The sequence below is a fragment of the Beta vulgaris genome, chromosome 9 (assembly GCF_026745355.1).
Source record: "Beta vulgaris subsp. vulgaris cultivar EL10 chromosome 9, EL10.2, whole genome shotgun sequence".
In the NCBI taxonomy this organism is placed as follows: domain Eukaryota; kingdom Viridiplantae; phylum Streptophyta; class Magnoliopsida; order Caryophyllales; family Amaranthaceae; genus Beta; species Beta vulgaris.
In genome coordinates, this window is record NC_079210.1 from 35,178,225 (window position 1) to 35,189,646 (window position 11,422).

At 30.7% G+C, this 11,422-nt stretch overlaps 1 non-coding gene across 1 annotated transcript; it reads right to left on the reverse strand.

Annotated features, from left to right (window-relative positions):
• Positions 1–4,685: 4,685 nt before the first annotated feature.
• On the reverse strand, positions 4,686–4,758 carry TRNAR-UCU (transfer RNA arginine (anticodon UCU)). The gene has a single exon. It is a non-coding gene; the product is annotated as a tRNA-Arg (tRNA).
• Positions 4,759–11,422: the final 6,664 nt, after the last annotated feature.

Below are 11,422 nucleotides of genomic sequence, written 5' to 3' on the forward strand. Positions count from 1 at the left end.
AACGAGGATCAAAGGTGAGAGTTAGTAAAAGTATCTTGGTTACTTTGTAACTTATCTCAATCTGATTTCCAACTTATACTTTTATACCAAATAAGGAAAAAATCTTTTTTTTCTCTATTCCATCCACTAATCCGTCATCCTACTCTCTTATCCTCTAATTCCTCTCCCTCATGCCAAATCCCGTAAGGTTATGGGATGATTCCTCAATAAATAGCACCAAACAAGCTTGGTACTTACTTTAAACGCTACTAAGATAGAGTACTTCCTCCGTTATTTAATAGTTGCAATGTTTTAACTTTTATGCTTGCTAATACTGTAATACACAACTTTGAGATGAATCCAGCAACGTCTAACATGTACTAAAGTTTGTATTACATATTAGTTACAAATTTTTGGTCAAAAAATGTGCATGAATAATGTAAAAGTCAATAGTTTACAAACCGCTAAAATTCGGAGGAATTATATTGTAGTTCTACTGTAATATCCTGAGATTAAAACATATTTAATTAAGTAATTAAAAGGGTTAAGTATTTGCTTAACGATAATTATTAACTAAATTAACATATTATGAATTTTTGTATTGCAAAATTAACATATTATGAATTAATCTCTGTTCACTCCCTCCTTAGCTCATTCTTCTCCGCTGCCGCAACTCCGTCGGACTCGCCCGCACCAAAAGGCTTCTGCCGTAGGATCGCCGGACCTGCGCTGCACCACCAGACTGCCTGTCTCGCCGGAGCTCGTTGAACCCCTCCTTGACGCGTCTGTTCTTCGCTGCTCCTAGTGAGCAGAGATAAAAGTTACCTCTTTGTTTTCCCTCTTAAAATTCTGATTTCAAGCTTTGAGCCCAAGTATAATTGTATAACCCATGTTAGTTAGATTGAAATTTGGGACCAGAAACTGATTTAGTTTCCATCAAGTCATACTAGATTAACTTATTAATTAATTATTGGGCCTTAATCTGAATTTCTTTAGATAGGCTATTATTGTAAAGACTCAACTGATTTAGTTTTCTGTTAAGCATTTATTGGATTTTAATTAAATCACTTAGTTTACCTTAAACCTTTAACTAGTTTGGACTAATATTATATTAAGAATTAGTTAAAAATGTTATGTTGAACTAATTAACTACTAGTCTTATAATCTGAATTTTGTAATTGAACATTAAGAACACTCTAGTTTGTAAAAATGACTACATTTAGTCCATAAGCTTGTTGACAACTAATGTGGAATATTAATGTTAATAATTTTGAGAGTTAGATTAATAATAATAATAATTCAAGTTTAGTAATAATTACGCTTAAGCTTATTTAGGAAATAAATGAGTTATTTAATAGCAATAGTATATGTCACTCATTAGTTAATTTCTAATCATATTAAGGTTAAAGAATGATAATATCTATACAAATGTATTAAAAAGCGTGCATACACAGAAATTGCGTAGTATAGGGGTTTGATCCCGAGACCTCAAGTACATATGCTAAAGTCTTAACCACTATACTAAGTTGTATTTAGTGTTATTATCATAAAATATTATATTAATAAATGAAATTTTTTCTTACCTGAGGCATAGTCCGGGCCTAATAACTAGTTGTCATATTATGAGTTGTGTTAAAGTATAATTATTTAAGTAGCAAGTATTTGTAGTCTAAGTTAAATCTATATTTACAAGTCCTTAATTGTGCATTATAAGTCAAGATTATTTTACCACCTTAATGTAGCCTTTGTGTATAAAAGATGTTAAAAGTAATGGTATAAAGTATAAACTATAAGATAACTAGATAAGACTATGGTTAATTATGCCTACGTATAACTCGGATATTTAAAAAGACCTTATGGGTAGTCTCACGGCCGAAATGGAAGAATATTTAGGAAAAATGTAAAGTCTAATTAAATAGTAATAAATTTCATTATTCAATTCTTTATTAGATTAAAGAAAACGAATATTACAAGCCTTATGACTTAAAAAAATGACACGAACTAAACAGTGTGGATACAAATCTTCCTCTCTCCCGCCGTTTATTATAATCTACCACTTTTAGAATAGAAAATAAAAATATTCAAAATTGTAAAAATATACTTCCTCCGTTTTTTTAGATGTTACACTTTTCAAATCACGGACTCCTGGGTAATTTTTGGAGAGGAGAGAGATAGAGATAATGAAAAACAAAAGGGTCACATGTGATTTGTGAACATGTGATAGGAGAGAGATAGAGAGAAGTTATTACCCAAAATAAAAGTGTAACATCTAATTTAAAACTTCCTAAAATAGAAAGTGTAACATCTAAAAAAAACGGAGGAAGTATCAAAATAATGTTTATTTGTAGATCCTAAAAAGGTATGATGAATGAAAATCTTTTATCTTAATATGTATTTCCTCAAATATTGCAATTCTCAATCTATACATGAAAAAACAAAATAAAAAAGAATGAGTGTGTAATTTATGGTGTAACAACACAACACACATAATAATGACATAAACTTCAACAAAAATGATATAAACTATACAAATAATTACATGAATATGATGTTATTTTGTCATTTATTTTTTCTATAAAAGAAGCGAAATTTTCGGGTTGTTACACCCAATAATTTGTATAGATGAATATACAAATTTGTTACACATCTGTTGAATTCTATTGACTCAAAAATTTCACGACACTTTTTCTCATTTGTTCACAGTTCACACTGCACTGTGAACACCAGATTGGTCATGGTATAAGCCAGTATAATCTAATTTTGTGATGCATTTGATCATGAGTGGAAGTTCAATTTTTTCTAGTCATCTTCTATAAGTCTTTTTTACTTATGGATGAGGATGATTTAAAAAATGATGTTGTTAACTTATAGAAACAAATTTTATTTTAGCTAAGGGTATGTTCTCTTCGGCATAAAACAGTTGAACTGAACTGAACTGAACTGAACTTATTGGAGTCGAACTGAACTGAACTGAACTTATTGGAGTTGAACTGAACTGAACTGAATTGAATTGAATTGAATTGAATTAATATAAATTAAATTGAATTAAATTGAATGTAATAAATATATAAATTATATTTTAAACAATAATAATATGAATATTATATAATAATTATAATGGTAAGTAATAATAATGAATAATAATAATAGTATTTTGGATATTTTTAAATGATAGTTATAAATAAATAATATTAATAATCATAAATTAATAATAATTAATGATAATAATGATAATTAATAATAATTATTTTATATTATTTGTATTAATATATTAATACTTGATGACGATATATAATAACAATAATATCTAAGAAGTAAATTAATATTACTATTTTAATAATTAGATTTAATAATATAAAAATATTTAGTAATAAAATAATGATTGGGTTGGACCGCGAAAATTACATCATAAAACGTCTTGACGCGATTTGATTGGTTTATGGGCTAAAGAAATGAGTTTATTTGTGCTTTGACCTAAACCATGTTCCTCCTAATAATAATAGTAATAATAATGAGTAAAGGTATAATAAAGAAAATAATAATACTTAATAATAATGATATATATTTAAATAATAATAATAATAATAATAATAATAAGAGTAATTAGTAAAATAAATTATACCAACATAATAATATTTAACAAAATGATTATAAAAGAATGGAGCTGAGCTGAGCTGAGCTGAACTGAACTTATTGGAGCTGAACTGAACTGAACTGAACTTATTAGAGCTGAACTGAACTGAACTGAACTGAAAATAAGCTGGGGAGAACAGGCCCTAAGTTTATATGAAGTTCGAATACGGTCAACATTGTTAGAATAAGAATATTCTTCTTCAAACTATGTCAAAATGATAAATGGTTTTATAAATAGCTGCAAGATTCAGCAAATACAAAGGATATGGGCTAATTTGGTCGATCTAGTTGATTGTAGTTTCATAAAAAAAAAACAAGTTTGATTATATATTTTTTTCCTTTAAGTCGTTTTACCTTCGATCAAAGAAATTACTTTTTTTTCCTAAAAAAACAAAGAAACTTCTCTTTCAAAAGAAATTATATTATCTTTGTTTGCTTTACAATACTCCTCGAGTAGTTTTCTGTTTCACTTGTAATGATTGTATTTTCATGTTCTCGTCTGTGTTATCTTTGTTTTATGCGTTTGAAACTTTGCAGTTTGCATTTACTTCATCTTAGTTATTTTCTTTTTCTATGAAGTACAAGAAAAGTTATATAATCAAGTACGCATAATTTGGGAAATTAAATTTTCTGAAGCTGCAACTAAGGTTCCAGTCCAGGGAAACTAAGGAGATGTAAAATAATGAAGCTCGGTTGCGGTCAACATAGTTAGATCAAGAATGTTATGCTTCAAACTATGTCAAAAATGGGTTCCATGAATAGCTGCAAGTTTAGCATATACAAGAGGCATGGGCTACTTAATAAGTTGATTTGGTTGATTGTAGTTTCATCTAAGACGAGCTTGATTTAACATGTTTGATTACATTTTAAAGAAATTTAACATAATTAGATTCTTTGTTTGCTTTACAATACTCCTCGAGTAGTTTTCTGTTTGGCTTGTAATGATTGTAAAAAAATTCTGAAGCTGCACGAAAACTTATAAAATCATGTAAGCGTGGTTTGGGCTCATAAAATTTTCTAAAGCTGCAGCCAAGGTTCCAGTCCATGGAAACTGGAGATGTAAAATAATAAAGCACGCCCGGTGGGACTCGAACCCACAATCGTCTGATTAGAAGTCAGACGCCTTATCCATTAGGCCACGGGCGCCTAACTGTTGGCATTAGTTTTTGTTAACAAAAAGGGTTTTCCATTATACCCTTTTTCATAATCAGTCTAATCTGATTTTGTTGTTTTGGGGGTAAGGTACTAACTATTAAGGTATTTTATTTTTTATTTTTTTTTTTTTTTTTTTTTTTATTTTTTATTTTTTTTTTTATTTTTACAATAAGAGCATACATTAACATAAAAAACCATTACATTACAAGTAAACCCCCCCCTTTATCTCTAATAGCTAAGTTATGGGATTCATTTATTTTAGGACACCTAATACAGGAACTCATGACATCATCCCTAGAATCACTACTGACAGAGTCCATACAAGAACTTGAGACAATATTACCATATGACTCGATGTTAACACTACAAGTAACACTACCAGTACAACAACTTGAAGCAGATTTTTTCTTTGAGCTTTGGGCAGTATCATCACTATAACTAACTTTCCTCTTCATTTCGACACATAATCTGACATTCCGATCAAAATGAGGAAGGAAATAGGACTTTTTCTTGCAACAGGGCTTAAGAACTCGCAGGGACTTCGCTCTTCGAAGTTGGGATTGCTTTTCTATTACTACATTTCTGAGGCGTCTACGATGGTTTTCCTTGGAGGCTGATGTGGTACATCCACTAATTGGAATACTGAATAAATCAATCGATCTCTTCTGAACCATAGTACTTGCTTCTTCCTCCATAATGTCACTTCCAGTGTTAGACTCCATACTCTCTAGCATCAAATCATCATTCTCATGGTGAGGCATAATACAATCAATGACTTCATCCACTCCGTTACAAACATTATGCTCAGACATAGGAACTGAAGATTGTTGTATCACCCGATTGTCCTGCATTTTGGTTTCCCCATTAGCGCCTTCTTTTACCAAATGAGAAAAAGGGACCATCATGGATGTCCCTGTTTTTGGATTGAACAATTGGATTAATTTTCCTTTCTTCAACGTTTGAATATCATGGTTTGACATACGTAATGAGGATCCCGGTCTTTTTCGGTTAATAAACCGATATTTAGGCTCCGCCTGATTTGATTTTTCAATGTGAGGATTGCTCGCACCCTCTTCCACACACTGCATTTTATCAACTTTGGCCTCACATGTTACGTGATACTTACCCTGTGATCCAGTGAGTTTAAAACCTCACTACCTACACCATCTATTTCCTTTGTAGAACATTCCCCTTCTTCACCTTCATGACAATATTTCTTCATCTTTTTCCTTAGTGGTAGTGGTTCCACACCTAATCCAATTGGATAATCAGCCAATTCCGCTCCTTACAACTTTCCTTTACTCCCATACTTCACTTGCACCTCCTGTAATCTATGTTTTGATGAACATACAGCTTTCTCCAAACTAGTGCACTATGTGCTTATGTCCGTATTCTTTGGCTCCAACTCCTTGGCCAGCGAAAAATCCTCAAGAGCCTTCCCCAAATATCCAGTTTTCTTATACGCTAATCGTCTTCTAAACAATGCCTTCACATTCTTCTTATCAACCCCCAAGATCAATGAGCACACCTCAATAACCTTAGTGAACTTACTTAATTTTAACCCACAAGTTGCAAGATTCAAATGCAAAGGAATAACCAGATCCTTAAATGGTGGAACACCATTATACAAACTAAAATCCTCACAAATTGCGGTGATGCCAACACACAATAACCTAATATCTTTCCCATACTTATCAAAAGCACAACTAAAGTCCTTTAGCCTAAACAGATGATTTCCTTCCTCTTTCAAAGATGACACAAAAGGAAGTACTTCCTCAGGAGCTGAAAAAATCTCAACATCTCCTCAATATCTTCATCCTCATACTTTAAAACAGATAGATGGTATTGAATAATAGCAGAAAAAGCATAAGAACCAACCATATCCTCAATCACAACCATAATTAAGCAATAACACAACTGGCAAATAAGAAAAATAGATGCCAAACCAGATCGTCAATCACAACTAAAAACCTCACAACAAGCACAATAGAAGAAAAAAGAAGAGAGGGGACTGAACCACAAACCAGATCAGTAGTACAGAAGAATGAAGGAAGCTAACGTTTAATTGCCTAGCTCGATGAGGGAGACCCAAATCAGTAGTACAGAAGACCCGAACTTAACCCCTAAAATCGTAGTAAAAGAAGAGAAAAAAGGAAATTGATAAAGTTTAGACAATTAGGGACTCGTCGGCGACCGGCAGGGACAAGGCCGCCGGCGAGCAGTAGCAAGTTTAGCGGGATAGAATTATATCGTGATGGTTTGAGAATAAAGCTCTAGAGAGAGAAAAAGGCATGTTCTTTCCCCGTACTAAGCTATGTTACAAACATGTAACATCCTCTACTTTTGAGATTAAAGTGTAATGCCTGACCATCTTTAATTTACATTGTCCTTCCATGTTTTATATTCTATGTTCATGTAAAAACACGTTCTTTTTCTCATAAAAGTAAAGGATAAAGTTTCCCACCTTGAATATTATTAGTGTCAAGAAAATAAGTCAACGATAAATGCCAATAGGTTTCAAATTGTGCTTCAATTAAGTTAGATAAGTTTCAATATATAAATCCATTGTAGATAAAAATTTAGCAAATTTAGATGAAGAAGACACATCCTTAAGTATTCTGCAACATTCATTCTTGTATCATCATCTCTCCTTTTAAGTGCATTAATTCAATATAATCACCATTTTATCAATATATTCTCTCTTAGACCTAAAATTGGCGATAATGATACAAATGTTTTATTACATTTTGATTATATTTGAAATCTTAGTTCAATCTTGTACACATACTTCACATCTGGAAATGTGGTCTCATATCTTTAGACATTGTTCCAAGCTCCTCCCCCTTTGATAGCTTAAAGAAATTAACACATTGGTTTCCCCATTTCTTAACTAGTGCCACTTTTTTTTGATACTTTTTCTAATATTAAAATAGAATAAAAGTTACACTTCTAAATTTGTCTTCCTAATTTGGAGTATTTGGAAAGAAATAAACAATATCATCTTTCATAACGACTCACTTAATATTCATAGAATTCTTCATAAAGCAAAATTTCTTTTCTCATAATGGAGTCTTAGGAATGCTGTTGATTACTGCAATTCCTCTGGCTCCCCGTTTTTCCACTTTTCTCTCCATCCCTCCGCTCTCAAGTACACTTTTTCAATCTTATTGGTGGCTTGGGAGCCTCCATCATCTCCATATTTCAAACTCAACTTCGACGGTTCTGTTCGTGATTCTTCAGCAGCAACATATTTTATCATCAAAGATTCCAACGCCAACCTAGTCTAAGCCACAACCTTAGACCTTGGTACATCTTTCGTCTCGGTGGCAGAAGCTACAACCCTTCAGAATGCAGTCATGCTAGCTATTCAAAATGTTATTACTCATCTCCACATTGAAGGAGATAACCTCATGGTTATCAACTCCATCAAAGGCATCTATGGTCCCCCCTTGGCAGATCGCCAACATCATTCAGAATATCCAGACTTCTCTCCGCCCCTTTTCTTCTTGGAATATTCGACATGTCTACCGGGAAGCAAACAAAGCAGCAGATTGGATTGCCAATGTTGGCCACCTCATATATTCTAGATTTTGTATTGAAATTGTACTCATTCAGCTCTTCATTCAATCCTTGTAAACGATAGGGTGGGAGTTGTAACACCCCGTAATCTTCACTTTGTATTTTTGGCGTTGTTTACATTAAAATGATATTTTCTGTTAAAATAAAATAATTTATTATTAAAAACTATTTTGAAAGTGTATAATTATTTATATTGTATTATGTTGTTGTCATTATTAATTTAAAGTGTATATATATTTATTAAGTAATTATATATATATATATATATATATATATATATATATATATATATATATATATATATATAATTATATATTATATATATATATATATAATGTGTGTATTTATTTTATCATATAGTTAATAATTCTATAAACTTAAGTAGCGTGTGATTTTAGTTTTTAAGCGTTGTATATAATATGGGTAGACCAACGTAACGAATCCTTTTGCAAGTCTATATCCTTCTTATGTTGTCCAAAATTTAGAGGAGGAGTATTAAGCATAACATTAGCATCTTCTATCCCTCTTTGTAACCACCAAAAAGTGAAGAGCCATCCCCCCCATTAACCCATCTTAATGCAATTAAACCTTTGCTTAATGATATGATCAATCACATTACTTTGCTGCACTAAAAAAAAAACCTCCTCTCACGCCAGCCTTAGAGAGAATGAGAAAGAGTCTTTATCCCTTCTCGCATTTTCGGCCATTTCTGCACACCCATCTTGTTCACCCCATATCTCCTTCGTCTCTTATCGAGATTCGACATGTGAGTAGTCGAAATTCATCTACTCAGAGAGATCTTGCTCGCGGTGTCATCAGTTTTTGAAAATACTGGAAGAATTGGTTGCAGTTTTCGTTTCACACAGACGAGTCATCCGGTTTTCTTGGAGTCTTCGGGAGCCATGTTATTCTCTTCTTTCTTGCCGTTCTAGTATTATTTTTCCACCTAAAATTCAGGTTACTAACGGCGAACCTAGTACGATTATAATTCGTTTAGGAATTATTTAGTTCTTGATATCTATGTTGGGTTAAATTTTATGCTAAGATTTGTGGATGGGTAACGTTTCATATTGTTGGTGTTATACTTGACAAATTCATAAGTGCTTGAAAGTTGTTAAGTTGTTGAAGTAAATTAATCCATATTATGGTATTGATATTGCTGGAAGTGTGTTTAAGGGGCTGAAATTTTTGTTATGGGTTGAAAAATAATTTAAGTCATTGGTTAGTAAGTCTCATAGTCATGTTTATATGCACATGTTCAGCAAAATGATCATTGAAAAGTCGTCTACGGCCTTCCTCCCTGCCTCAAATAAGTCGAGTGATGATCCTCACTATCATTAGTCACTTTTGCTCTTCTATTCCTTGGTGTTGGAGTAATATTTGATATAAGAGTTGGAAGAGTTCGTTGAACAACGTTGATCGAGAAATCATCTATTTCTGCACATCTTGCTCGGGATGATCTTCTTTCCTCCTAAGAACCAGAGGAACTTGAAGCGCTAAAGTTTAAGTTGAAGGAGTTCATGCTACAAATTTGCCAATGTGTTTAGTTTTGGTGTGAGCAAATGGTGAACAAGTCGAGTTATATAGTGTAGATAATAATGTGAAAAGCTTAACCTATATGTAAAAAGCAAAACATCAATGTAAAAAGAATAACAATAATGTAAAAAACAAACCAATAATGTAAAAAAGCATACCAATAATGTCAAAAGCTGAACTATAATGTCAATAGCAGAATAATAATGTAAGAAGCAGAACAATAATGTCAAAAACAGACCAATAATGTAAAAAGCAGAACAATAATGTAAAAAGCAAATAATATAAAAAGCAGAACAATAATGTAAAAAGCTGCATTGAGATGTTAATTAAGATAATAAGTAAAGCTTAAACAAGAATGACACAAACATTTTTTTTTACCTTTTTTTAATTGAACTTAAGCATACAAATAAAAATAAACTTAAACATAATGTTAACTTTTACGTAAACATAAACTTACATTTAAATTTGAATTTAACACAAACTATACTTGAACGTAAACATAAACATAAACTTAAACTCAAACATGAACTAGACATAAACATAAACTTGACTTAAAAATAAGAGTTTTTTTTGTCAGAGACAACCTTTTAAAAACAAGTTTTTACGAAAGACAACATTTTAAATTTTTTTGGGCAAATTCAAACCTTAATGAAACTTTTTTTTGTTGAAAATAACTTTGACCACATTTCCGGTGTTGACTCACCGGATTTCAGTGTTGACTTCACTTAATAAGTCATGTGACCTCACGTGACTTCACTAAACCCAAAATTTCCCCCCATTTCTCTCCTTTTTCTCATCCCTTATCATGCATTCAAATTGAATTGAATTAAATTAAATTGAATTAAACTGAATTGAATTAAATTAAATTGAATTAAACTGAATTGAATTAAATTAAATGCAATAAATATATAAATAATATTTGAATAATAATAATATGAATATTAAATAATAATTATAATGATAAGTAAAAATCAATAATTAATAATGAATAATAATAATAGTATATTGGATATTTTTAAATGATAGTTATAAATAAATAATATTAATAATCATAAATTAATGATAATAATAATTAATGATAATAATAATTAATAATAATAATAATTAATGATAATAATGATAATTAATAATTATTATTTTATATTATTTGTATTGATATATTAATACTTGATGATGATTCGATAATAACAATAATAAATAAATTAATATTACTATTTTAATAATTAGATTTAATAATATAATAATATTTATTAATAAAAATCATGATTGGGTTGGACCGCGCAAAATCGCATCATAAACCGTTTTGACGCAATTTGATTGGTTTATGGGCTAAAAAACGTGGGTTTATTTGTGCTTTTGACCTAAACCATGTTCCTCCTAATAATAATGAGTAAAACTATAATAAACAAAATACTATATAGAAATAATAATAATAATAATAATAATAATACTTAATAATAATGATACAAAAATAAATATAATAATAAGACTATTAGTAAAATAAATTAGACCAACATAATAATAATATTTAATAAAATGG